This window comes from Emys orbicularis, chromosome 16 (genome assembly GCF_028017835.1).
Source record: "Emys orbicularis isolate rEmyOrb1 chromosome 16, rEmyOrb1.hap1, whole genome shotgun sequence".
Lineage (NCBI taxonomy): Eukaryota > Metazoa > Chordata > Testudines > Emydidae > Emys > Emys orbicularis.
Genome location: NC_088698.1, coordinates 7,617,594 through 7,645,340, shown reverse-complemented (window position 1 = coordinate 7,645,340; position 27,747 = coordinate 7,617,594).

The following is a 27,747-nucleotide window of genomic DNA, read 5'->3' as shown; positions in this document are numbered from 1 at the left end:
GCAAACAGGAAAGGCATTTCAACCAGATGAAATATGCACAGAGGAAAAATAAATTCCTACTTTCTACCTACCCACACCTTCTTGGAATGGGCTGGAGCAGAAAATAGAGATGGAACTGGCAGGTGGGGGAGGGAGGAAGGGCTATAAATGCTGAATTACATTAACAGGTTTCAGAGTAGCAGCCGTGTTAATCTGTATCCACAAAAAGAACAGGAGTCCTTGTGGCACCTTAGAGACTAACAAATTTATTTCAGCATAAGCTTTCATGGGCTACAGCCCACTTCATCGGATGCATAGAATGGAACATATAGTAAGGATGGATATATCTATATCTATATATATACATACAGAGAAGAGGCTAACTAAGAGAAACTTTTGTAGTGATAATCAAGATGGCCCATTACAGACAGTTTGACAAGAAGGTGTGAGGATACTTAATATGGGGAAATAGATTCAATGTGTGTAATAGCTCAGCCATTCCCAGTCTCTATTCGAACCTAAATTGATGGTACCTAGTTTGCATATTAATTCAAGTTCAACAGTTTCTCGTTGGAGTCTGTTTTTTGAAGCTTTTCCATTGCAAAATTGCCACCTTTAAGTCTGTTACTGAGTGACCAGAGAGGTTGAAGTGTTCTCCTACTGGTTTTTGAATGTTATAATTCCTGATGTCAGATTTGTGTCCATTTATTCTTTTGCGTAGACTGTCCGGTTTGGCCAATGTACACGGCAGAGGGGCATTGCTGGCACATGATGGCATATATCACTTGGGCAGATGCGCAGGTGAACAAGCCCCTGATGGCGTGGCTGATGTGATTAGATCCTATGATGGTGTCACTTGAATAGATATGTGGACAGAGTTGGCATCGGGCTTTGTTGCAAGGATAGGTTCCTGGGTTAGTGTTTGTGGTGTGTGGTTTCTGGTGAGTATTTGCTTTAGGTTGGGGGGCTGTCTGTAAGCGAGGACAGGTTTGTCTCCCAAGATCTGTGAGAGTGAGGGATCATCTTTCAGGATAGGTTGTAGATCCTTGATGATGCGCTGAAGAGGTTTTAGTTGGGGGCTGTATGTGATGGCCAGTGGCGTTCTGTTATTTTCTTTGTTGGGCCTGTCCTGTAGTAGGTGGCTTCTGGGTACTCTTCTGGCTCTGTCAATCTGTTTTTTCACTTCCCCAGGTGGGTATTGTAGTTTTAAGAATGCTTGATAGAGATCTTGTAGGTGCTTGTCTCTGTTTGAGGGATTGGAGCAAATGCGGTTGTATCTTAGAGCTTGGATGCTATTGTAGACTACATGCTGGAGGATTCATCAAAGAAAGAGTGCCAAAGCCCTGTGGGACTGATGCTTCTAGGAGGTGTTAGTGAGCCAGAGGCAAGTGTTAAGACAAAGCAATGGAATCTGTAACCATGAATATATCGAAAAAGGGCCCTGTCTACATTAGCACTATGGCTTGCTGTTTGATCTGTAATGCAGATATGGCCAATGAGCTAGACAAGGATGTACAGGAAGGAAATTCTGCAAATGACAAACATGAGATCCATATCTGGACGTATGACGATGACTTCACTCTGAAAATGTGACTGTCTATACCTGAATCTGGGGTCCTTTTTGATCTCTTTCCCCAGCTAATGTACAGGATCTAACAGAAGGCTACTGGGGGCTTGTCTAAACAGTTTTTGTACTGCTATAATTATATTGGTTTAGAAAATCTACCAATATAGGCATGTTTGTATTGTTATAACTGCATCCATCTGAGGGATTGTACTGCTGTAGCTGTATCAGCTTCTAAACAAATATAATTATAGGCATATAAAACCTGGTGATTCCCATCACTTGCAGTCTTTAAATCAAGATGGGATGTCTTTCTTTGAGATGCTTATAAATCCACTAGAAGTTATGGGCCTGATGTACCAGTTACTAGATGAGATTCTATGGCCTGTCTTAGATTATCAGAATGGTCCCTTCTGGCCTTAAATTATATGAATCTAAAGAGTGTATAGACCCACGTTTAGTCACCATCTGGTGTCCGAGGCAGGGGTTTTCGAAGGTGTGAAAGGGAGTTAGCTGCCCCAAATACCAGTAAAATTCAATTGGAACTGGGTACCTAACTCCCTTCAACACCTTTTGAAAATCCCAGCTTCAGTTATTAACGCTATCTTTTAACTCATCCCTGATCTTGTCCACTACCACCCCAGGAATTGATTTGGTTCAGAGAAGGCAAAATTCTCCAGCATATAGTCTACACTTGTTCTGAATACCAAATTCCTACTGTTTCCTACCAATGGGAGTATCTCACATAGAATGGGTGAGGAACAGTCAAAAGAGATCTATAGGGCAGAGGATCCGAATTTTGTACAACTCTTGGAATTTATGAAAAAGGGATTAGGTCTGGATATAGAACATCCACAGTAACAGTGGATAGGAAAAAAATGCATCAGGGATATAAACCTTCATGCTTCGGGGCAGAAACCATGAGGAAGAAATTCCCCTGTTGGACGTTTATTTCAAATTTGTACATTCTAGGGATTCTTACTGATATTTAGCTCTTTTCATCCACTGAACTCAAAGCACATGACAAAGGAGGTAGGTACTATTATCCCAATTTTTTCAGATGGGGAAACTGAGGCACAGAGAGGACATGTGACTTGCCCAAGGTCACTCACCCTGTGGTATAACCAGGGATAGAGCCCAGGTCTCTAGCCCAGGATTCCTGAGTCCAAATTTGGTGCATCTACCTCTGCAGCATCCGACGCTGGCCACTTTCAGAAGCAGGATACTGGGCTCCGTGGACCTCTGGTCTGGTACAGGCATTCCTAGGCCGCCCATTCATATGGGCGTACCTGAGCAAAATGGATTTCCTATATTACAATGGCACCGCTCTTTTTATTCCTGCCAGGAATTGCTTGGGAATATGACAGCCCCATTTTATCCCATTCCAATATTATTTCTACACCACCAGCAGCACTCAGCTCTTCCATTCCCTCACCCTGCTCCCTTTGCCCAGGACAGGAAAGCAGACTCCACAGACAGAAAGGAGGGGAGGGAGGAAGAAGCCCATTACAAAGTTATTAGCCTCGTCTCGCATATCCTGCGGAGTGAGAGTGACTGCCAAGCCCACTTTGCCTTAAAATGTTTAACAGATTTGCCCACGTCTAATTTCTGCCGTTGTGTTTACAGAAGGTAGACGGGCAGGGGGAAGGTTCGGAGAAGAGGGGCAAGTAGTTGCCAACACTCCATCAAAGAGCGGCATTCCTCCGTGTGGTTTCAAAATGCTTCCCCTTTCCCCAGCCGTCCTGTAATCACTCTCCAGCGTTCACCAGAGCAATGTTTACATCCAACGCCATTACCGGCAGGGGAGATGGGAGAAATTAAGGCCTCCTGGGCTCCATTAGCTCCCTTCCTTTGCCCCCTTTCATCAAACACCTCCAATGGCTGAAGGAGTAAAAGCCTTTAATGGGATTCTGAAGATATTTAAAATCCAGGTGGCTTGTTTAAGAAAGGGAAAAATACCACTGGTGCAGCCCTTCCCTTTTCCTGCATGTCCTCAGCCCCTTTCCCTTAACCCTGCCTGCCAAGCAGAGCTGTAGCACTGAAATTTGACTTGGATGGCTAGCGAGACCACACAACTCTCACAGGCTGGAATTAATTTCCTACATACAGCTGAAGAATCCCATGCACACATAAACACACCAAGTCCTTTCGTTTCCGTTTGATTTCCTTTGCATTTCCTTCCCCAGATAAAGTTGATCAGCAGCAGAAATAGCTGTAATGTTGCTCCAGATACAGCCAAGGCAGGAGGCATTAAATCGTCATGCGAATGAAAATGGGTGGTCGCGGTTAGAGGAGGCAGCCAGATAAAAATGTGTAAAATGGAAAATGGTTTTTTCCAGTGGAACAGTTTTCTCATTGGAAAAATGCTGATTCAGCAAAATTGAAATGCTTCATGGGTATGTATTGATTTCGTCACAATTTTAGTGAGGAAATTTTACCTAACATTTCATTTTCATAAGGTCAAAATAGTGTCATTTTGACTTAAAATGTATAGTCAAACCAATAAAGTTGAAACAATATTTTGATGTCTTCAAAATGAAACATTTCAAGAAGGATGAAACAAAAAAAATTTTGGAATATTTTTTTTTCTGAAAAATTCAGTTTCTTTTTGTCCCAATTAAGGATGAAAACAAATTTTGAAAACTCAGAAAATTCCGTTTTCAAACCAGCTTTTATTATTATGATAACTTCAATCTAGGTTTAGAATGATTATGCTAATAGAAGTACCAGGACAAAAAGCACCTGACTCTAAATAATTTTTTCTAAGTTTCCCCTTTCAACTATTATTATAACTTAATTAAGGAAACAATTGCTGAAAGCCAAGAGAGCATTCCTTGATGCAAGATTAATAAGTGCAAAAAGCTTCCATTACAGATATACCTGTCCCGGTCACACCCCGGTAGTTTTACTCTTCGTTTGGCAGCTCTTTAGGTAAATTTGTAGGGGAGGGGAAGGATTTGGAAAAGAACAGTAATATCTGGTCTAGATTAACAAAATGAATCCATGCAAGGACCATATCTCCTTTATTTGCTGTTGCAAATTTCGATGAACAGTACGGTAACTAGAATGTCAGAACAGCCATGGCTATTGTTAGCACTGGGCAATCCACCTCAGATGTTGTAATAACTAAAACCCATGGGAGGGAAAGGGGCTCGGCACTTCTGAAAATCATTCTCTGACGTTAGGTACTCAAATATGGACTTACGGGACAAACGTCAGGAACTCCTGTTAGGAAAAGTCTGCCTCAGCGCCATGCACGTGGTGACTTCTAGAACTAGCCCTCATGTAGCTCTTTACCTCTTCAGAATGCTTTGCAAACATTAATCAGTCCTCACGACAGTCTTGTGGGGCACATGCCTATTTCCATTTTACAGGTGAGGAGACAGAGTGAGAAGGTCAATGACTTGGCCAGGCCACACAATGAATCGGTGGCAGAGCCAAGATCAGAACTCAGGCGTTCCTGTCTCGTGGACCTATGCTCAAGCTATTACTCAGGCCAGAGGGCCTCAAAAAGTATCTGGGCTCCATGAACGAAGCCCAAGCCCTTGGTTCTGTCTATAAGGCAGTGAATTTGAAGAACGCATTCTAGCTGGTGCGTCATGGACGGAACAAAATGCTTTCCTGGTCTTGCAGTAATGTGGTGCTTAGAATCATAGAATATTAGGGTTGGAAGAGACCTCAGGAGGTCATCTAGTCCAACCCCCTGCTCAAAGCAGGACCAACACCAACTAAATCATCCCAGCCAGGGCTTTGTCAAGCCAGGCCTTAAAAACCTCTAAGGAAGGAGATTCCACCACCTCCTTAGGTAACCCATTCCAGTGCTTCACCACCCTCCTAGTGAAATATGCTGCCATTCACTGTCTGTTATTTCCTGTGGGATCAATGACTTCCATCCCGATCAGCTGCTTACAGCTAAGAATTTAAAACCACATGTCGTGTGTGTCAACAGTGCAATGCCATGCCTGGCATACACAGGAAAATGCCAATGCATGGGGTCTGATAGACAGTCCCCAAGCCCTGAAGGAATATTCCCTCTTCCCTGCCATATTCTCACGGCTGGACAAAGGCAAACCAGCTCTATTTGCCATCCCCAAGGGAGGTAGAGGAGTTGAGTGCCTATAGCTGATGTGCCCCATTCCATTGTAACATCCCAACTTCGGCACCCTCTGATCTGTGGTATCTTACGAGTTTGCACATGATTAAGGGCCCCCAGTGTATTGGGAATGAGGCCCATGGGTCTGCAGTGTCAAGTGAACCATAATGTATTAGATCCCAGCTCTGCCCCCACGGGTGTTTAGTCTCAACAAACCCAACTAATTCAGATTTAACTTCACTCTTAATATGCTACATTGCTGAGTCTTCTAATTAATGCCACATGTTGCAGTCAGCTGTCACACTGCATAAATGTTTACAAAGCTATTAACGTACTGTATTTGTAAACCAGCCCAGCTCCTCTCTGGAAATCATGTGGTCTGCATTTTCCCCTCAAAGATGGAAAAGTTTGAGCAATAATGAATACATTATTTTGCCGCTACAGGAGGGAGGCACTTCCCAAGTATTCAATGCAAGCTGCCTGGGGATGCAGCAACTGAAACTGATTGATCTCTGCGCTTGATTGGAGGTAACCAGTGTCACTGGAACATCCAGACACCTCCTGACCAGCAGTGAAGTTTATAGCAAGCTGGCCATGAGGCAGTGCAGGAGGAAGGGGTTGATGGCACTGTTAGGATGGCAGGTTGGCTGCATGGGATACTGATCCAGAGGACGAGTGGGTGAAGAGCAAGGCCAGGAGTTTGGGAAAGAAGCCCACAACACAGGCAGAAGCATGTGTGTTGGGGGAAGAGACTATCCCTGAGGAAACCAGGGGAGTAGAGGATCAGAGACACTGGTCCTAAAGCTCTAATGGCATAAAGGGGGGGGGAGAAGTGATAGGGGAGCCCTATGGGCTGAGAGACAGTCTTGTCTAGTGGATAGTGCACTGGGCTGGATGTCAAGAGGCCCAGGTGCTATTCCTGTCTCTACCACTGAAATGCTGTGACTTTGTGCAAGTCACTTCAAAACTCTGTGCCTCTGTTTCCCCTCCCACCTTTTGTCTGTCTTGTTTAATCAGATTTTAAGCTGTCAGGGACAGGGACTGTCTTTTACTATGTGTGTTCAGCACCAAACACAGTGGGTGCCCTGATCTCTGTTAGGGCATCTAGGCACTTCTGGGATAGCAGTAAATAAAAATGTTACCTCTCTGAGTGGCTGCATATTGTCTTGTACATTGGTTTCCCATTAGAGGTAAAAATCAGTGAAGTGGAGCCTGGGTATTTTCCTAGTATAATTTGTTTTATTTACACAATATACACCAGTCCTTGGACAGAGGAGGTCACAAATGGCATGCAGGTAATCCCCTCTTTCAAGAATCTCAGCCCAGACATGCATGACCAGTTTCCAAGAAGCAACTCTGCCCCAAGAAATAACTAGTGAGAAACAAGGCTGAGAGCAAACTCACTGTTTGCAACAGCGCCCCCCCCCCCCCAATCTCCATCGCAAAATTAACTATAGTAGGACATTTCTTCAAAGATTGTGCACGGCTCCCATGCTATGAAAAAGAACTTGTTAGAATATGGGTAACAGTGCTGTCTAGGACCTCCCACCACAACAATTATAGATGAGGTAGAGAGGAATAGCAGCAGAGAAATGGACTGGTGAAAGACAGAATGAACTCCAAAAACAGAATGAAGGTGCCGATCCTAAAGCATATTACTAAGGAATCCAGCCATGGCAGATCCCCCATTGAAGAGGCTATAAAAGCAGACCTTTCTATTTCTTAGGTCCTAAGATGCAGATTTGAATGCTTTTTCATTATTATTATTCCATTCTTCTCTGATTTTAGGAAACCAACGTCTTAGGGTGTCTTTCTTTAAAACAAATGTTTTGCTTCATGGACTCCCAAAACCTTGTGTGTTCTCTTCTTCTAGTCTCCTGCAGAGCCAAAGGGAGATGCCCAAGGACTAGCCTAAGACTTGGGAGACCTGAATTCAAGTCCCTGCTTTGCCACAAACTATGTGTCATCTTAAGCAAGTCACATAAGACCATAAGAGCTGCCATACTGGGTCAGACTAGCCCAGTCTGGGCCTTCTAGCCCAGCATCCTGGCTTTGACAGCTTCAGGGGCAGTGTACAGAACAGGGCCGTTGGAGTGATCCACCCTGTCTTCCCTTTCTGGCAGTCAGAGGTTTAGGGTCACCCCAAACATGGAGTCGCATCCTTCGCCATCTTGGCTAATAGCCATCGATGGACCAATCCTCCATGAACTTATCAAGTTCGTTTTTGAATGCAGTCAGACTGTTGGCCATCACAACATTTCATGGCAATGAGTTCCACAAGTTAATTATGAGTTTGTTTTTCCTCGTTTGTATTAAACCGGATGCCTATTATTTTCATTGTTTTTGTAGCATAGGAAAGGGTAAATAAAATGGCTAGTCACTTTTCTGACTCTATTCATGATTTTACAGATCTCTAACATCCCCTCCATGAAGTTTCTTTTCTAAGTTGAACAGACTTATCTTATTAGTCTCTTCTTGGATGGACGCTGTTCCACCTCCTGATCATCTTTGTCCTTCTCTGAACCTTTTCTAGTTCCACTGTGTCCTTTTTACAATGGGCAACCAGAACTGGAGACCATATTCAAGGTGCGGGCATACCATGGATAGTGGTAATGTGAATATAATCTCTTCTATCTCTTTCCTAACCGTTCCCAATAGTCTGTTAGCCTTTGTGACCACAGCTGAATGTTGAGCTGAAGTTTTCAGACAACTATCTGCAGTGACTCCACAATCTTTCTTGTGTGGTAACAGCTCATTTAGAACCCATTATATATGTGGTGTTTGGGATTATTTTTTTCCAATGTGCATCACTTAGCACTTACTGTTGAATTTCATCTGCCATGTTGCTGCCCAGTTCCGTGAGATTCCGTCTGGAACTCTGCACAGTCAGCTTTGGACTTACCTATCTTGAATAATTTTGTATCCGCTACAAACTTAATTGTTCCCTCCCTTCTCCAGACCGTTAATGAATATGTTGCCTCAGTTCCCTGTTTGTAAAATGGGAATGAACACACTTCCCTACCTTGCAGTGGGATTCAGAATAAAAGCATTAAAGATTGTGAGGGGTTTCAGATACTGTGCTCATGGGGGGGCATATACAGTAGTAGCTAAGACAGATGGAACCTGGCCACAGCAGTAGGAAAGATGTGTGATATTGGGACTGTGCCTTCAAAGGCTGAGCAGTGGGGTGCTGTGTAGCTCTTGTTCCTGTTATGCGCAGCAAGTGGGAACCAGACGCAGAATACAGCAGAGCTCTTGGAAGTGCCTTATGCACACAGTGATCACTGAACGCCACCTTCGCCACCCAATCCTTCACTGGAGGCACTTGCCCCCTCTATGGGAGGAGGCTGGTATGGGTGTTAGGCCTTTCCAGCAGACAGAATACTCATATCTTCCAACATTTCCAGTGGCTAAAGCAGAAAGGGTGTTGCCCCGGGGGATGGGAGGCCCAGGCAGGGGTCAGGTGCTTCCCTGGGGAAAGGGGAGGCCTGGGTGGGTGAGTTGCAGAGCAAGCCTGCCCTGTAGTGGTGGCTCCTGTCTTGTGGGGCTGGCTGTGGGGGACGGGAACAAATTTGAATGAACGGTGCTGGAACCCTGTGCACCAGGGGCTAGATCGCAACACCCGTCAAGAGGAGTCGAGCCCCGCCAGCCCTGTGGGACAAGAATTGTTTCAACCAGGACAGAGGGTTTGGGGGATCAAAGTGGGACAGTCTTGCAAAATCCAGGCCTGGTGAGAGGTATGGAAGCTAGCTGTGTTGAAGTCTGACAGACGGGTGGTTTTGTGGTGCAGACTTTCTGTCAACTCAGGGAATGAACATAAAATGACAGCTGGGATTTGGACTAGCCAAAAAGCTGAAATTGCACTTGAGCATACCAGGGAAGAACATGTTTTCCCTCTTAGCTCTAGTAGCTGTAATAATAATAAACATTTCTACGGGGCTATGTTCAAGGAGCTTTGCAAATAACAAATGTATCCCCACAATGCCCCTGTGAAGTCGGTAAGGGTTAGTTATAGAGCTAGTCACATTTTCTAACACTTCAGAAACATTTCAAAATGAAAGACAAAGCTGACATTTTCTCTCTTTGACCAGCTATTGAGCAGGTTAACGTCTTTCAAGTGTTGACGTTATTAGGTCTTGTCTTCATTTTACACATTGGTAAACAGACAAAGCAGTACTTGCCCAGTGTCATATAGAGAATGAGATGGGATTAGAACTCAAACTCTTAGTGCCCAGGGCTGAGATCAGGAATCTGTCCCACACAGATCAAGAATGCCACCTCACAGCCTTATTGTGTTTGTCATATTCAACAAACATCACTCCTAGAACTTGGAGATTTTGATTTGTGAACAGATATTGCAAGGCAAAATAACGGTATCCCAGTTACATATGTCTTTGTCCAGCTGTTCCCTTCTCATCCATGGTGGGAATTACATAGATCCCTCATTTGTTATTTCTCCAAGACCTAGGGCCAACCCTGCTTTGGGGGAATCGGCTAGATAATAGAGTCTTCCCTTGTGACGTTCTCTTCTGCTTTCCTCACAACGGTTAGAGGAACTGTTTATTGCAATGTCTGGCATTCGCTGCACTGTTCCCATTAGTAATGTGCTCCACAGGCCATGGGTTATCTTGGTGAAACCCCAATGCCTTGTCAACACTGAAATCATCATCATCAAATAATAGTAGCTTAACAAATAACCATCATGAATAATTGCATTAATGGAAACTAATTAAATCAAATGAGAGGCTGTGTGAGGTCAGGCAATTCCAGGTGCGTACAGATGGCTGTCAGAAGAAGACCGAGTTCTCTTGTCCCACAGTGGAAAAGGTTTGAACCCATACTTCTAGCCTCCCCCACTCCCCTTAGTTTGAGTCCCACCTGCCCCATCAGACATGCATGCAAATACTGGGTCTGGGTGGTCTCTCTCCCACTGTGCTCCCAGAGTTCTCTCTTGCTCAGACAGCGAGGGTTGTTTCCTCATCTCTTACCCCAATCCCCTCTGTTCTACAAGGCGACTAAGGTACCTACATGCTTCCAAACCTGTCTCTCCCTCTCTCACATTCATCCAGGGTCCTCTTCCACTATGTGTCTCTAATGCCGCAGGCTAGTTTGCCTCGCACACTGGCTGGGGAAGTGTGCCCATAATGTTAAACTTCCCTCATTAGGTGGAACATTCCTCTGTTTAACCTCTTTAACCTACAGCATTCCCATTGGGAGGGTCCTGTCTCCATGCTTCTCAACTGGCCTTAATTAGATTGGGCATTCCTTCCTCCACTGTATATTTACAATTTAGGAAAAGGAAAAAACATAACCCCCATGTAAGGATTTTCCTTCCTCTAGTTTGTTTGCTCGGTGGACAGTGGGAGGTGGAAACTTACAAAGCCCAGCGGAATTAAACGTGGCCTCGGATTGCTTGGGAAGGGAATATGAGGGAGTTTATAGAATTCCTTAGGAGGCACTCATTTCATATCTTGATGAATTTTTGCAACAGCCCCGTCTTTCTCTCCCCTGGTGTGTGTGCGCGCAGGCTGTTCTCTGCCTTTTGCTCTTATTCTGCCATCAGCCTCTTAATAATATTATTGTTGATGGCTTTTCATTCCCGATGCCAAACCTGATTTGGTGATCACAGGACTGAGGACTTCAGTTTGAGCGCTGCAGACAGCAAACTGGAGTCCTAAGTGACTGGAGCCCCCAGACAATCTAATTGTTATTGACATTTGTGTCTGATTGTTCATCAAGGGAGATTTGACTTGCAGGCCAAATCATTCTATTACTGGGGTTCCTTTCAGCCTCTCCTCTAACAAAAAATGCACTCAGTAGCAGAAGAATCAATTGCAATATCTATATACATCTATCTATCTATCAATCCTGTGTGTGTGTGTGTGTGTGTGTGTGTGTGTGTGTGTGTGTGTGTGTGTGTGTGTGTGTGGGATGGGCAGGGAGGAAATCGGACACATTCCATTTGCAATGGAAGTGTGAGCAAAAGAACGCTGCTCTGCAGTATTACATTACAGAAAAAAACCTAATTACAAATGTACCATTTTTTATGTTGGTGGAAGGAGGAGGCTAATATTATTACGGTTGTTTCACCTGTCAAATCTTTCCCCTTAGTGTCCTCAAGGCCCTGGGATAACATCCAGATTTGTCCTGAATGGCCCCTCTGTTCCCGCTCAGGAGCATTGACTGGTGGATCATGAAGCGAGTTGCATAAGAAAGAGCCTTGATACATCCCCCTCCCCCCTGCGATCGGTTTGGATTTCCCTCCCCCCTCTTTAATGCCTCATTCATCCCCCATTCGGTTTGCACTGTCACCTCATGCAAAGCAGCCGGGTTTGGTACGTTTCTCTCTTGTTGACTGCTATAGGTAGCTGGTGATGTCAGCCCCCCCGGAAGCAGGATCAGGAAGGGATTGAACAGGACTATGTAATGGGACTGCCTGTGATAGCAGGCGACCTGACTTGAGGACCTACGAGATCTCTTCCGGTCCTGTGTTCTTATCGGCTAGCCTGAGTGCGCTGCTGGTGGAGGAAGGAGGCTGGTTCTATTGAGGTCATGGATCAGATGCTGCTGCTGGGGTGATGGCAAACAGAGAGAGAAGGGGGATATTCTGTAATGAATTTGAAATTGATGGAGCTGAGGATCTGGCTGAGAGGCTCAGGTGTCTGGCTGATGAACCTGAGAATTACCTGGCTGCATTTCGAGGGTATTCAGAGGGGTTAGCCCATTACGTTTTCCAACAGCGGCAGGGTTAATCTTCTCCTGCACGCTTCTCTTTGAAGGTCGTCAAAGGCTGGGGCAGAAGGCCTAGCCTTGCCGAAATTAACAGGTACCGGTAATTTGGGGAAGAAGGGGGTAGAAGTTACACAATAGGGCTCATTCATGATCACTCAAGTTATAGCTGTTGCCATGGCAACAGCAGAAATGTCAGCGCTCAAAAGCTTCTCACCAAAAGTTGCTATCCCGGTGCACTGGACAGAACTAGACTGGAGGGGAGTTGAAGGAAGGGAGCACCAAACACACGTGCTGTATAAAAGATTCTGATGGCTAGACTCAGTGGGCCAAACCCATCTTGGAGTAACACTATAGGTTCCAAGGCCAAAAGGGACCGTTGTGATCATCTAGTCTGACGTCCCGTATAACACCAGAGAACTTCCCCAAAATGATTCCCGGAGCCAGGGGCGGCTCTGTTTTTTGCCTCCCCAAGCACGGCAGGCAGGTGGCTTTTGGCAGCGTGCCTGCGCGCGGTCCGCTGGTCATGCGGATTCGGCGGCATGCCTGCGGGAGGTCCGCCGGTGCCGTGCCATCGGCGTCCCCGCCACCGAATTGCCGCCGAAGCCGCGAGACCGGCGGACCTCCCGCAGGCATGCCGCCGAAAGCCGCCTACCTGCCGCCCTCACAGTGACCGGCAGGCCGCCCCAGGCACGCGCTTGGTGCGTTGGTGCCTGGAGCCGTCCCTGCCCGGAGCAGATCTCTTAGAAAGAGATCTGATCTTAATTTAAAAATTGCCAATGACGGAAAATCCACCATTACCCTTAGTAAATTGTTCCAGTGGTTAATTACTCACTGATAAGTAAATCGGACAGGAAATAAGGGATACATTTTTATTTCCAGTCAAGTCAAGGGATGAATCTGTCCTCGAATGTCCTGCATTAGATCATTAATAGGCATGGGAGTGCTATACACTTCTGAAATCAAATGCAAATCTGAGCTCCCCCACTGCTGATGAGTGTTTGGATCCTGTGATTGGGCATACAGAGATTAGACAAATAGTAGGGTTTTTTTACTCCATTCTAGAGACAAGCTCAGGTTTTTACCTCTGGAATCCAGATCTATTTAAACTTCCCTACAGTTCAGTGGAGCTGCTCAGAATTGAACCCTGGACTTCAATATGGAGCCTTGTTAAATGATGGCCTTAGTCCAGCACTAATGTAGTGCATTCTCCCTAAGGAAAGAGATGGGAGTTGCCAGCTGAAGGGCGAAAGGAAAGGAAAGGTCTGAGAGTGCCAAAACTGGGTGGAGGCGCACACACAAACAAGTGCCAGTCCCTCTAACCAGTCTCTGCTGCAAGAGCCTCCTCTTCTGCAGCCTCTACCGTGTGAACCAGAGCTGCTTGCCACAGTCCAGTTCATCTCTTTTGAGTTGTAAACTGAAAACACACCTTTGCACCCACACCTGTAATGAGGCGAATTCAAGATTTGCCAGGGAACACATCTGTCCTCTAATTTTCTCGTTTAACTTTGTAACCTGTATTTAGTTTTGTAAAGCATTTTGCATGAAAGAGACCGTAAATCAAGTTGACTGTCCTGTATGGATTGGATTGGTGGATATCCATCATAAAACAGTCTTTTGGAACCAGACAAATATTGGCTAGAATGGTAATGCCTGTGCATGCTTTTGCCTGGGTTAGCACTCAGGGCCGGAACCTCAGCGCCAGCCATAGTTCCATTAAAGTCAATGAAGCTGCGTTCATTTATACCAGTTGAAGATCTGGTCCGTCCTGATAGGTTTGTGTGAGCAACTCTAAGTGTCCAGCCAGCCTCTGCCTTTTGGAAGGAGCCCTGTCAAGGTTTTGATAAGACCTGGGACAATGGAAAGCGAAGGAATGTGATAGTGTCTCACTTTTGACAGGTGCTCACACTGTCCAAGCGAAGCAGTGATGGAGACAAGCCTAAAAGGTTTCCAGTGTGCTAACCTGAATCATTTAAACAGCAGAGACTAGGAGACAAAGCGTGGCATTGTAGGCAGGGGCATTGGAATAAGAAGACCCTTGGGAGCCCTGCCACTTCTCTCTAATCTGATCAGAGATCAACATTCTTTCAATTCCTTCCAGGTCACTCTGAATTCCTAGGCTTTCTCAGCCAGGTAGAGACCTTCCCCTTTGATATTAAAACCCCACAGACTATGTCTAGCTGCCTGGAATACAATGTAATAAAACTAAATGATGCAAAACTTACCCGACCTAATATACATAAGGAAATGGTTGCATGTCGCTTCTCCCACCTCTAATACTACTGTTAATATAATTCATGAATAATAGTTTGCATTCATATGGCTTTATACCTTCACATCACTTGGCACAGTAATGATGCACAAGTATACTGTTATATTTTTCAAAACATGATATACACTGTCAGATTATCACACCCATTCACCAGGATCTATACTGTCTGCTAGTTTGTTCCAGGTGCTATTTAAAGTGTTAGTTTTATCCTTTCACTCTTGGGGGCTAGATTGTGATTTTTCCTACTGGACCTGAGTAAGGGACAGGACAGCACAAAGCAGAAGCAGTTCTGAAAGTTTTCTCCTTCCCCCATTTGCTGTAGGAAGAAAAATCTGCTACTGGCCCATATCAGTAGTAAATGACTACTCCATCCTATGTCCTGTGTGTGCTGGGAGCTAGCTCACATGAGAGCTCCTAATAATGGACCGGGCCAAGTCCCTTGAATTCAAACACCCCTGAATTTTGCTGTCTGAAATCTAACCAGCTCTGGATCCATATATTGCAGCTGGCTGGAGCCATCTCCAGTATTGCCTTTAACAACCTGCCTCAATCATCATTTTCCGAGAGTCTGTCACATTGACCTGAATAGCACGCAAGACAGAGGAGGTTCCTCACTATGCATGCAGGCAGAGGGCTGCCAGTATCCTGTGGGATCGTGTAGGAGTCCCGAAATGTAGGGTCATACGTGCTCCCGGTCAGTGTACCTTTCTCAGTGTACCTTTCCGGCATCAGTCTTGCGATTCATTCTAAAGAAAATTGCAGAGCCATTGCTTCCTTTAGAAAGATCTATTTGAATTCCCTTCTGATGTGGGGTGGCCAAATGCACCCTAATCTCTCTTTGCTCTCTAGTTTCTAACTGCATTTGGTTTTCTTTTTCACTTCTTAAACATTCCTAGAACAGTCCTGTGCACTAATACATAGCTGCCACATTCTACCCTAGAACTGACTGCATCCCAGCAACATGCTATTTCAACCTGGCCCAAACTTCCTCCATCTGCAGCAACCTATTCAAAGCCAGCCCAAAATTCCCATAGGGTGCAGGTACACAGGGTGTGTAGAGGTCCTGCACCTGTCCGCTCAATTGGCCTGATCCAGAACCCATTGAAAACTGTAGGAGTTTTTTTCCACTGACGACAGCTATGTTTGGGGAATACGTGATAATGGGCTTGGCAGCCTGGCAAAGAAAGGCAGAACACGATCCAATGGCTGGAAGTTGAAGCTAAACAAATTCAGCCTGGAAATAAGGTGGAAATTTTTAACAGTGAGAGTCATTAACCATTGGAGCCATTTACCAAGGGTTGTGGTGGATTCTCCATCGCTGGCCATTTTAAAATCAAGACTGGATGTTGTTCTAAAAGCTCTGCTCTAGGAATTATGCTGGGGAAGCCTGTATTGTACAGAGGTCAGACTAGATGGTCACAATGGTCCCTTCGGGCCTTGGAATCTATGAACTTGAGCTCAGGCCTCATATGAGCCTCCCCTTTCCACAGACCTCTCCTGTGGCGCTTAAGGGATACACAGGGCACTTTGGCCCAGATCCTCAAAGACATTTAGGTGCCCAACTCCCATTGATTTCAATGGGAATTAGGTGCCTAAGTATCCTTGAGGATCTGGGATTTCGTGCTTGGGTGAATCTGTGCTTTTAAGTGAGGGTCTCACTATATGAAGAACCACAGTTTGTATCTTCTTATGCACCAAAACTGGCAATTTCTGCTTTGGTATAGACGTTTACTCTGAGTTCATTATAGGTGAGCTCCAAAATGGAAATCGATGGCTTTGCACAGCTCTTCTTTACCACTGAGCACTTAACTGAGAAATAAGACACCTGGGGAGAGGAGGAGAAAGAGTCTCAGGAGGTCTGATTACAATGGTTGCAATATTGCTTATGAGGAGGCCCCAAAATAGGATTTTTTTTTCAAGGTGTTTAATTTATTGTGTTTATTCTGAATTGTTCTTGATCCTCTAAATTAATCCTGATTTTGGTGGTCCTGGCCCAGATGCACAAATGTGGTTAGGCTCCTGACTTCTAATGGGTTCTTTGTGGATCTAAGCCCCTCTGTCCCTTTTTCCATTTTTCTTCTTCTTTCTCTTTCTGTGGCTTTGCATACATATTTTCTCTCCTTACTTAGATAATGGTTTGGCTCTCAAGAGGGGTGATCGTTTTGAGGAGGTATAGTTAAGAGACTGCGACCGAAAGTGGAGTTGACTTATTCGGGTCTTTATTGCATTGCAGGAATGTAATTATGCATGTCCATAAATACACATGATGTTGTGAAAAATACAAATTCCAGTGACCCAATAGGGATCCTGATAGTTGGGCTATAGTTTTTAGCTTAAATCTAGACTCCATCTCAAGATAGCAGTCACCATATGAGCAGCTACTTGGATTACTTTTTAATAAAGCTGGCTGAAATTTTTCAGATGTTGAAATTAAGCAAAAAGGAAAATAATTGGACATTTTTGTGTCTGTTGCCCCACCCCTCACCCTTTTCTTGGACATCTACAGAACTGGGGGAAATCCTTCTAATTTTGACAATTTCAAATTTAAAAAAAAAATTGGGGGATTATTTTTAAAGTCAGGACTCTTTTTCCCTCTTTTTTGACCAGCTGTGCTTCAGACTAGCTCACCTGCAGGCAAACGAAACAGCAAGACTTCTGAGGGCTTGAATGTCTCAAAGATTTGTAATGGGATACATCACTTTCACCTCTAAATCACTGATTCTTAGCCCTGCCCTCGTATTAATGACTGAATTCTCTTACCATCTGTTTGATGGTCTGAGGCGCATTCTTCATACTGAGCATTATGATGGGAAGTCCCAGGAGTGATTAGGCATTGAGGCTAAAGTCTTGCTCTGACCTCCTAGAACTAGGTTATTTTGTTTTTTTGGATTGATGCATAGTAGCAGGCTGCTATGGGGAAGTTTTGAACTATCACTATACCTGCTCTGTGGCTCAACAGGTACCCTCGAGCACTCAGTGGGTACTTTATGCACCAGCTGCATAGAATTTCCAACAATAAGCCAGTATTTAAGCACTTAATCCTAAGTATCTCCCTGAAATCTCTACTCCCCCAAGTCTGACAGCTGTGTTCACATCAGGTGTATTGAACACTAAAATATCCCTCAGTGTGTTGGGATGCCCGGATGCTTCTTCTGGTTACCTTTATGTTTTAACTCCTGCTGGGATGGCAGCTAATGGTGTTGCTAGCTGAGCTGTGTGAAGCACTTCCATATATTTCTCCTCTGTGACTGATCTCTCCGTCTCTACTCCTCTGCCGATACCGTGTGTGTCCGTGCGCGCAGGAGGTGGGAGGGTCTGAGATCCAAAAGCTACATTTCACTTAGTAATTAATTAGTGATTCTTGACCCCAGGCCATTTCAGCCCCCTGACAATAACAAGATTGCTGCCTTGTGTATAAACTGGACCCTTGCTGAAATCCTTTACAATAGAGACACAAGCAGCCTGGCGGTGGGTTTGTGGGGGTGATGAGTTATAACCTTTCTCACACTTTGGACTTGTCTTCATGGCAGATTTAACTTTAAACCCTTACTCAGGTGTTGCCCTTAACCCTTCTCCTGTCCACACACAACCCCTCACCCAAGTATGTTGGTGGTTTCAACCAAGGCTAGCAGGACATGCAGGCTAAAACCTTAGTGAGACTTTCACTCAGGCTGGTGAGCCACCCACACTGTAGTGAGGACACAGGCTAAATCACACTAGTGCGGATAGTCCTCCAATGCCTTCCCAGAATTCCCCGTGTGTGCCCGGAAGGACAGACAGAATCTCCCACAATTCCTTAGGAAGGAATCCTACAGCAGCTCCTAGTGACACACGCACACAGGGGAGCACAGCACCAATGAGGACACGGTAAACCAGGTGGGACTTTGCAGTTGACTGGTCAGACCTAAGCTAGGCTAACCTAGTGCTTAGACCTGGGTGCCGATCACCCAAATTAACTCTGCAGTGAAGATGTAACTTGTAAGGCCACAGCTAGTGATTTATATAGTCAGAGACTTGCTTTTACACCTGAAAGATTTTTGATCATTTGAAGCCTTCGAAAATAAACTAATCTGGTAATGGAGGCACTTCAGTTGGACTGCCTCATCCAAAGACATTCACAGAGGTGTGATCAGCCATGGCCAAGGATTGTGTCAAGAAGGAACTCAATTACCAGGCACTCAGATAAGATTCTAAAGCCAGAAGGGACCATTGTGATCATTTAGTCTGACATCCTGTATGCAGGGCCGGCTCCAGGCACCAGGCAACCAAGCTGGTGCTTGGGGCGGCACCTGGAGGGGGGCGGCGCGGCGGTCGGGCTGCCGGGGAGAGCGGGGCCACAGCCGGGCTCGCCGCCCACCCCCCGGCGCTCTGGCCGCCCTCCCCCCGGCAGGGGCTCGCCGCCCTCTCGCTGCCCTGCCCCCGGCGCTCTGGCCGCCGGGGGGAGAGCCGAGCCCCCGCCGGGGCTCGCCGCCCTCGCCCCGGGGCTCCGGCCGCCCTCCCCCCGGCGGGAGAGCGGAGCCCCCGCCGGGGCTCGCCGCCTCCCCCCCCCCGCGGGGGGGGGGGGGGGGAGGCTTTTTTGCCTGGGGCGGCAAAAAAGCCAGAGCCGGCCCTGCCTGTATGGCACAGGCCAGAGAACTGCCCCAATTCCTAGAGCAGATCTGTTAGAAAAACACCGTCTTGATCTCTCACAGTTAAAAATGTACACCTTATTTCCAACCTGAATTTGTCTAGCTCCAACTTCCAGTCATTGGATCATGTTAGACCTTTCTCTGATTGAAGAGACCATAACTAAATATTTGTTCCCCACGTAGTTACTTGTAGATTGTAATCAAGTTACCCCTTAACTGTCTCTTTGTTAAGCTAAATAGACTCAAGGAGCTCAATCTATCACTATAAGACATGTTTCCTTATACTTTAATCAGTCTTGTGGCTCTTCTCTGAACCCTTTCCAATTTATCAACATCCTTCTTGAATTGTGGGCACCAGAACTGGACACAGCGTTCCAACAGCGATTGCACCAGAGCCAAACATAGATATAAAACAACCTCTCTACTCCTACTTGCGACTCTTCTGTTTATGCATCCCAGGATCTCAAAAATTCTTTTGGCCACAGTGTCACACAGAGAACTCATGCTCAGCTGATTATCCACCGTGACCCCTAACTTTTTTCAGAGTCACTTCTTCCCAGGATAGAGTCCCTGGTCCTGTAATATGGCCTATATTCTTTGTTCCCAGATGTGTATATTTACATTTAGTTGTATTCAAATATATAGTGTTTGCTTGTGCCCAGTTCACCAAACAATCTAGATCACTCTGAATGATGGTAAGGGGCTTTAGTGCAAGAACATGGCTCTAAACACTAAAGATCCTGGAGTTGCTGAGGTCTTGTGCCTCAGGAGAAGAAAGATGGTGGTGGTGGTAAGGCACTAGAATGGGATTGAGGGAACCTGGATTAATTTCCCAGATCAACGCCAGACTTCCTGTGTGATCTGGGGCAAATCACATACAGCCTAGTCCAAAGCCTATTGAAGTCAATGCAAAGTTGCCTTTAATGGGCTTAGGATCAGGCCCTTAAATAGAAATAACCCCAAGAATAGAAGTGGGACTGAGTGTATATTGCTGCTGGAATCTTCATTGTTGCATTTCCTGACTTCTTGCGATTTTTCACGGGGCAAACAGAATGTTCCACTAATGCAGCTTTTTGTAATAGTGAAGAGAAATATGTTAATGCAGGGCCAAGACTGCATAGCCACGCATATTAAGTCAGGAAACCTAAAAGTAAGGCTAGATGCTCAAATCTGGCCCCTGCCTACATGCATCACTTACTCTCCAGCAGTACGATCATACACACTTTCCACCCCAGTGCAATCCAATCCAATCCTACTGTAAGTAAAGTACAATACAATGCAATACATCATTACTATATAGTAAGGTACAATGCATGCCATACAGTACAACACAATGCAGTGAGTGCAGTGCCATGCGATACAATACTATATAAAGGCATGTGACATGACTTGATATTATGATACAAACCCTTAACAAATGTAATAAGACATTTATTTTGTTTTAAGCTGCCCACGCTGCAAAGCTTTCAGGGAACATATATTCTCTTGCCGTGGTTTTTCCTTTGTCATGTTTAGGAAGTTTTTTGCATGTCATAACATTTTGTCTGTTTTGCTGAAACCTTTCTATGTAAAATGAGTGTCGGCACAAACAGAGTGACATGTTGATACAGGTTGGCAACTGAATTAAAACGTTAACACATTTGCATACAGTTTATGATGTGGCCCAATTCTGAGAAGCAGAGGAAATTGGGAGGTCTGAATCTGACTTTCTTATCTGCCATTTCTGCTTCTCTCCCTCATTCTTAACTTCTACTCTCTGAATGCTAAAGGAGAGTTGTCTGGATTTTTCCATTCAGGTTGAAACAACAGGTCCTTCTTGTAGATTTCATGCATTGTTTTCACAATCTGTGCTTTTTCCCTTTCTTTCCCCCACTCTATCTGGTTATTTTTCTTAGCCTTCTCTTTATCTCCTTGTTTACATTTTAAAAAGCTTCTGACCGAGCATTTGTCACAGTTTTTAAAAATGCCATTTTGCTGTTGTGACAGTAATCCCATGGAAGCTCAATGTTTTGTCAGTGCAATAATAATATAATAATAATACCCCCTAGCTCTTGTGTAGCTCTTTCCATCAGTAGATCTCAGTGATTTACAAAGGAGGCGAGCACCATTATTCCTGTTTTACAGATGGGGAAACTGAGGCACGGATTGGTGCCATGACTTGCCCAAGGTCACTCAGCAGAGCAATGGAAGAGTCAGGAATAGGAACCTGGTCTCCTGACATTCAGTCCAGTGCTGTATCCACTGTCCCAGGCTACTGTAGGGCTTTTACTAGTGCTGGACTGTTGGCAGAGATATAGCGGTTTGAGCTGTGCAAACCGGTTCAGTATTGAAGCACATGGTTCCTCATGAGCACAAAACTACGCACACTGCTTCACTGTTGAAGGGTTGCTCATGGCTACTGTGCCTTCCAAGAGTTCTACAGTATTCACTGGCTAAGAAACAAATATTACAGGGTAAGTTCTGAGCCTCCTTTTAGTGTCAGCTATCCTGCCAGAAATCTAAGGCGGGATAGTTGAAGTCCTGATGTGAAAAACCCAAGATAGAGCTGGATGAAAGGAATACATGAACAGAGCAGAGCAAAGAACCAAGCCACAAAATTCAGATTACAAATCCTCCTAAAATTGAGAGCTGCCCAGATACAAGGTTTAGGCTTGGTGCCTATCTTTAATAAGGACACTTCTCTTTTTCTTATGTAACTCCTCTGTCATGCTTAATACTACAGGGACACAAGCACGGCCACTTCAGATCTTGGGTTTCCTACATCTAAATGTTGGCTGGAGTTTGCTAAACTTGACACAGGGGTGTCATCTGAGCTGGGAGATTCAGGAATTCCAATGACTTGCTATGTGCATATCATGAAAGGACTTTTCAGACGTGACCTCCAAAGACACTAATAAGCAATCCCAGAGCCAGGCTTTCTAATATCCTTAAACTTGTTGGCTTCCCGCTTATACCCATGTTTGAATGGGAAATGGATGCTGTTGCTAAATTACCAGACTCGCCTTCTCTCTATGTGTTCCGAGTGAGCCGTTATATTGGGCTAAGAGGAATGGTAAAGTTGTCAGCTGTGGTTTTCAAGGGACTCAAAAGAAGTTAGACAGGTCCCTTAGAGTCCTGGGGGGAGGGAGGGGGAATAAATCTCTGCTGTATTTTCTAGCTTAACGAATGCGATGTGGAGGGAAAGCACACTTGAAGCCATGCGGTCTAGTAGTTAAAGCATAAGACAGGAAGTCAACAGCATTGAGTTCTGTTCCATGTTTTTGCCACTAACCACTGAGCCAAATTGTGATGGCCTTGCCTTGAGTCGTATCTTACTATATGAGTACTGAAATCAATAGCAGTGTGACTACCCCTGGAGTAAGATACTACTCAGTCTGAGTAAGGATATCAGAATCTGGCCCTATTGATTTAGATAAAGTTACTGTGACCCAGATCCTCAAAGCTATTTAGGTGCCCAACTCCCATTTGAAATGGAGGGGGGGGGTTAGGCGCCTAAATAACCTTTGACAATCTGAGCCTTTATTTCTTTGCCTCGGTTTCCCTCTTTTGTAAAATCTATCCCATGGTGGTTTTGTGAGGCTCCGTTCACTAATGCTTCAAAATCGTAGGATGGCAGGTGATTATAGTCGTGCCAACTGTTATGGTGCTTATGCTTGAAATGTGGTGAAAATCTAACAAAAAGAGACCGTTTTCATTCTGTCCACCCTCTTTTTGGAACAGAACAAAACTCCTCCAGTTTTGTAGCATTTCGAATGTTCTTCAAATAGTCACATATCCAGTAGTTTACATGTGCTATGTGGCTTTCTGAAATGTACAACTAGTTAATAACTGCAGTCTGATGAAAACAATAGAGCTCCAAGGAGGCCTAGAACACCAGCAGCCTTCCTGGGTCCCATGCGAGCTCTACAACTCGCTTGCCCAAGCCGCATCTGGAGCTGTAGGGTGGGTGAGAAGGCCGTTCTCACTGCCAGACCTTGCCCTCCTCCTCTGGCTTTGGGAATGTAGCAGGATGGAGCTCGGAGCTTCTGAGCCCCACAGATTGCTAGGCCAACCGTGGCTCTAAGAAACCTGAGAGACAGACGCACTCGTACATCAGGGTCTCTGTTGACAACGTGCCAAGCAGGAGAGGGGAGCTGGAGTGGTTTGTCATGTCAACATAACCCCGAGATAGCTTTGCGTAGCTTTATTTACAGTTTCCCTGTGCTGTTTCATATGCTGGTAGGACTCTAACGAGAAAAACATGTTTGTGGAAATCCTACACAAAATGTCCGTCCCCATCCCGCCCCCTCCCCAGCCAGAACTTTCATGAGTGCTTGTTTTGTCAGGTTCGGGGTGGGGGTGGGGAGCACTACCACGAGTGCGCACAACCCTGCAAAACCATCAACATATTTTTTTAGAAAAATTTACAGTTTGACTTCAAAGTGGGTGTTGAACAATAGCCGAGCGGGTGAGGGTGTAGGGCAAGGGTGGCAGGGTTCTGACCTCAAAGGGAATTCACCCAGGACATTTTTTCCCCTATAGTTAGCATTATATCACTTTTGTGTTGCATTCCTTGTGGCTGGTATGCTATAAAGGTGTCTGCGGTGCTGAGGGAGGTGCAAAAGGCAGTTGAGTTGCTCTGGTTTTGCTCATCCTATGGATGGTGTGGCAGGGTCAGAGTTCAGGTTGTTTGTCCGATGTTATAACCATGTCTTCCCATTGCTTTCTAACTTCTGTTAATTTGGCCCAAAGCAGGAATTCCCGCTTTGGGTTTCTAGGTTTTGTGGCCCTGACTCAGAGGAAGGATGGCCTTGTGGTGCTGGTCTAGTGCTCAGCACATCTGGATATTCCATGCCTGGCTCTACCTTAATAACATAATCGCTCTTTGCCTCAGTTTCCCCATCTGTAAAATTGGAATCATTAGACTTCTTTTGTCCTCCCCATGTCCTGCCCCTCTGCCCATGCAGAAGAACTGCCCTCCATACACATCACAGAAAGGGCAAGATTTGCCCCTGATAAAGAGCCCAATTCTGCTCTCAGTTACGCTAGCCGAAAGGCAGTGTCCCACCACCACTTTCGATGGGGGTTTGCTCTGGCTTTACACTTGTGTAGCCGAGAGCAGGATCTGGCTCTGAATCTCTGGTCCTTCCTCCTGTTCCAATCGCAGCAACCATCAAGGAAGCGAATGGCCGAATTCTGAAATCATTTACAGGCCAATTAGAACAGGAGCCCCAAACTGCTGCAAGGGCTGTTTTGATTTTTTTATTATTATTATTATTATTTTTAAACAGCCATTATAAAGAGGGGAAGTTGAGACTGGGCTGGTAAGACTGAAGGAGCAGGGAGTGAATTGGCTGTCAGAGGTCAGCCTCCCTATAGCCCTTTGATCAAAGGCTGCTCTCAGCAGCGTGAGTTTATAGGCAGCCAAGACAAACAATGAACAACTTTATCTCTCTGCAGGAAAAAAAAAAAAAAAAAGAAACCTAAGTTCCAGGAAACTATTTCTGGACTAGACAAATTTTAGTTGATCTCTCTCTCCCTCCGTCTCTCATAATGAAGTGCTATTTCTAGATTAACGATAACAGTAAGACAGCAAAGGGAAAGACCAAACGAACACAATGCGCCATGTTCTCAGCTGGTCTAAATTGGCGTCGCTCCATTAAAGTCCAAGGAGCACCACCGATTTACACCAGCTGAGCATCTGGCCCTGACAATCCTCATTGTAAAAGCAACAGGGGAGCTCGGAATTGGATCATGGCCAGTTTGATACATTTTCCTAAGGTGCTGCCTGCTTTGTTTGCAGCTGGAATGTTGCCTCTTCTCTCGTCCCAGCTGTGGCCTCGCGCGGCAGCTGGTCAGAGCACAGCTGGCCAGTTTCAAACATGCCGATTCCAGTGCTTTTTCCCCACTGACTAGAGTGTGCACAGTGAGGAAAAGAGGAAAAATCCTCTCCCAATCTGGATCCCAGAGATAACTTACACAGTTCAGAGCTTTTTCCTTCCTAGCGGTTGGATGAGTGACCAACCTACTTTAGGGTTCTGGGCTCTAATGGACAATGTGGTCATTTAGCTGGGAGAAAAGTCAAGTCACTAGATTCCAATCTTTCTCCTCCAACCCCCATAATGGATATGGGCCTGGGTGTTTGCAATCTGAGACAGCAGGTGGATCCAAACACATGGGGGATCACAAGGAAACAATGAAGCTATGTCTATACTACAGACCACTGGCAGTGACATGTAGGGTATGTGTAGCTGCTCTGGAGGAAAACGGGGAAAGGGAGCTGCTCAAGACTTTCCCTGCCCGCTGTCTCCCCACTGCCAGAGCCTTTCCCTGCGACAGGGAGGTAGTGGAACCCTCCATTGCAAAAAATAGCAGCAGAGAGATGGGGAGGCACTGTTTGAGCGTGTAAAGAGCAGTGTAGGTTACATACCCTAAGGGTTTGTATGTGTCTTTACATGCCTAAGCAGCACTTCACCTTCCACACTGTTGTTTATACCTGTGCTAGGCAGGCTTGCAGCGTCACGCCACCGTAAGGCGTATGAGTGAAGACGTACCTTGTGTGGGTCAACATGATGGGCGGTGGTCCCAACACACCAGCTGCCTAACCATTGAGTTTCTTGTAGGCATCATGGAGGAAGAACGTTTGAAGGAGGGAAATGTCTAATGGTGCCTACCTCTTATATAAGGCTTTGCATCGGTAGATCTCAAACTGCTTTACAGAGGTCAGTATCTGTATCCCCATTTTACAGGGATTTGGAAACTGAGGCACAGAGCGGGGGAGTGACTTGTCCACAGTCACCCAACAGGCTGGTAACAGAGTCAGAGCTAGAACCTGGGTCCCTTGACTCGCCGTTCACTAGACCACGCTGTCTCTGCAATGAAGGGGTTTTGATAGTCAGGAATCGATTACAAAACCCCAGGGGTCATGCAGCCAAGTCAACAGAAGCTATGCCAATTTACACCAGATGAGGATCTGGTCCAGTGCTTTAACCCCATCTGGAAAGAGAGACAGACATTCGTAAATGAATCAGCCTGTCTCTATGCAAAAGCATGAGTGGCGAGTACCAAGGAAAAACAGAGGGGCTTGCTGTGTATTTTTCTATGCCAGGAGTGTTTTCACCCGCTAGCAGACAGTGGCAGCAGCTGGTGAAGGAGACAGAACTAAATAGCAGGAGCTAGACTTTCTGCTCTGCTACTTTTCTGTTTCTATCTTCCCTCTTCTTCCCCGATCTCCATCCTTCCACTGAACCACACGGTGAGCTCTCCGGTGTACAGTGAGTGTCAGCTTTTTATTTTTTTTTTATTTTTAATTTGACCTAATGTTTTGGCACTGGCTGGGTTGACCCAGACATGTTAAACAAGCAAACATGGGGCTGATGCGTCCAGGACTTTATTTTAAACCCACAAGCCACTCATCCCAGTGCCTTCCCATATGTAATGTTAGCTTTTAGGCTCCATGCTTTTCAGGTGTAGAATCCATTATTAATTTTTCTGGGAGCTTCAAAGACACCTAAGGAAGATAGGTGCCCACTTCCTATTATATTTCAATGTGATTTATGTGTCTAATTCCCATAGGCTCCTTTGAAAATCCCAGCCAAAATGCATCTCACTTACATAGCACCTTTAGTACAAAGGTCTGAGTGCTCTGGAGATGTCAAGGGATGGATTCTGATCTCACTTACATTGTGTGAAGCTAAAGAAACTCCAGTCAAGTCAATAGGCCTGATTCTCCAGTACGTGTCGTCTTTTATCCTGTTTAAACCTGGCCAGATTCTAGCTCACACTCTGGATGCTTTGCACAGCTCCAAGAGGTCATCAAGTCCAGCCCCCTGCCCTGAGGCAGGACCAAGTCAACCTAGACCATCCCTGACAGATGTTTGTCCGACTTGTTCTTAAAATCCTCCAATGGCAGGGATTCCACACCCTCTTGGGATCTTATTACATTGCTTAACTACCCTTCTGGTTAGAATGGCTTTCCTAATAGCGAACCTAAATCCCCCTTGCTGAAGATTGAGCCCATTATTTCTTGGCCTACCTTCAGTGGCCATGGAGAAAAATAAGGGGAATCCCTGAATGATGTACCTTTCCAGTCCGCAGCATAAAGTATTTGACTAGGAAAAGGGGACATAGCAGGGTTGCTTGTGCCTTCTGATAGGATACTGGGTAGATGGACCATTGGTCTGACCCTATATGGCCATTTTTAAATATTGTGCACATAATAGGCTAGAGACGTGTGTTGTGCTGGGTGTGAACGTTGTTTTACCATATGCTTTCCTTGCTTTTCAGTGTTCATGTTGCACGAGAAAATAAACTTGATAACACTTAATTCTAACTTAATACAGATTTTTGTGTAGGGTAAACATATTGCCCATTTGCAAAATATGGATGTACAGTAAGGTTCAGATGTTCATCAATCCCAAAGTTAATTAGTATTTTTGTCCAGATTAGAATTGGTCAAAAAGCTATTTTCATCTAAAAAAATGTTCAGCCTTTGTTCATAAAA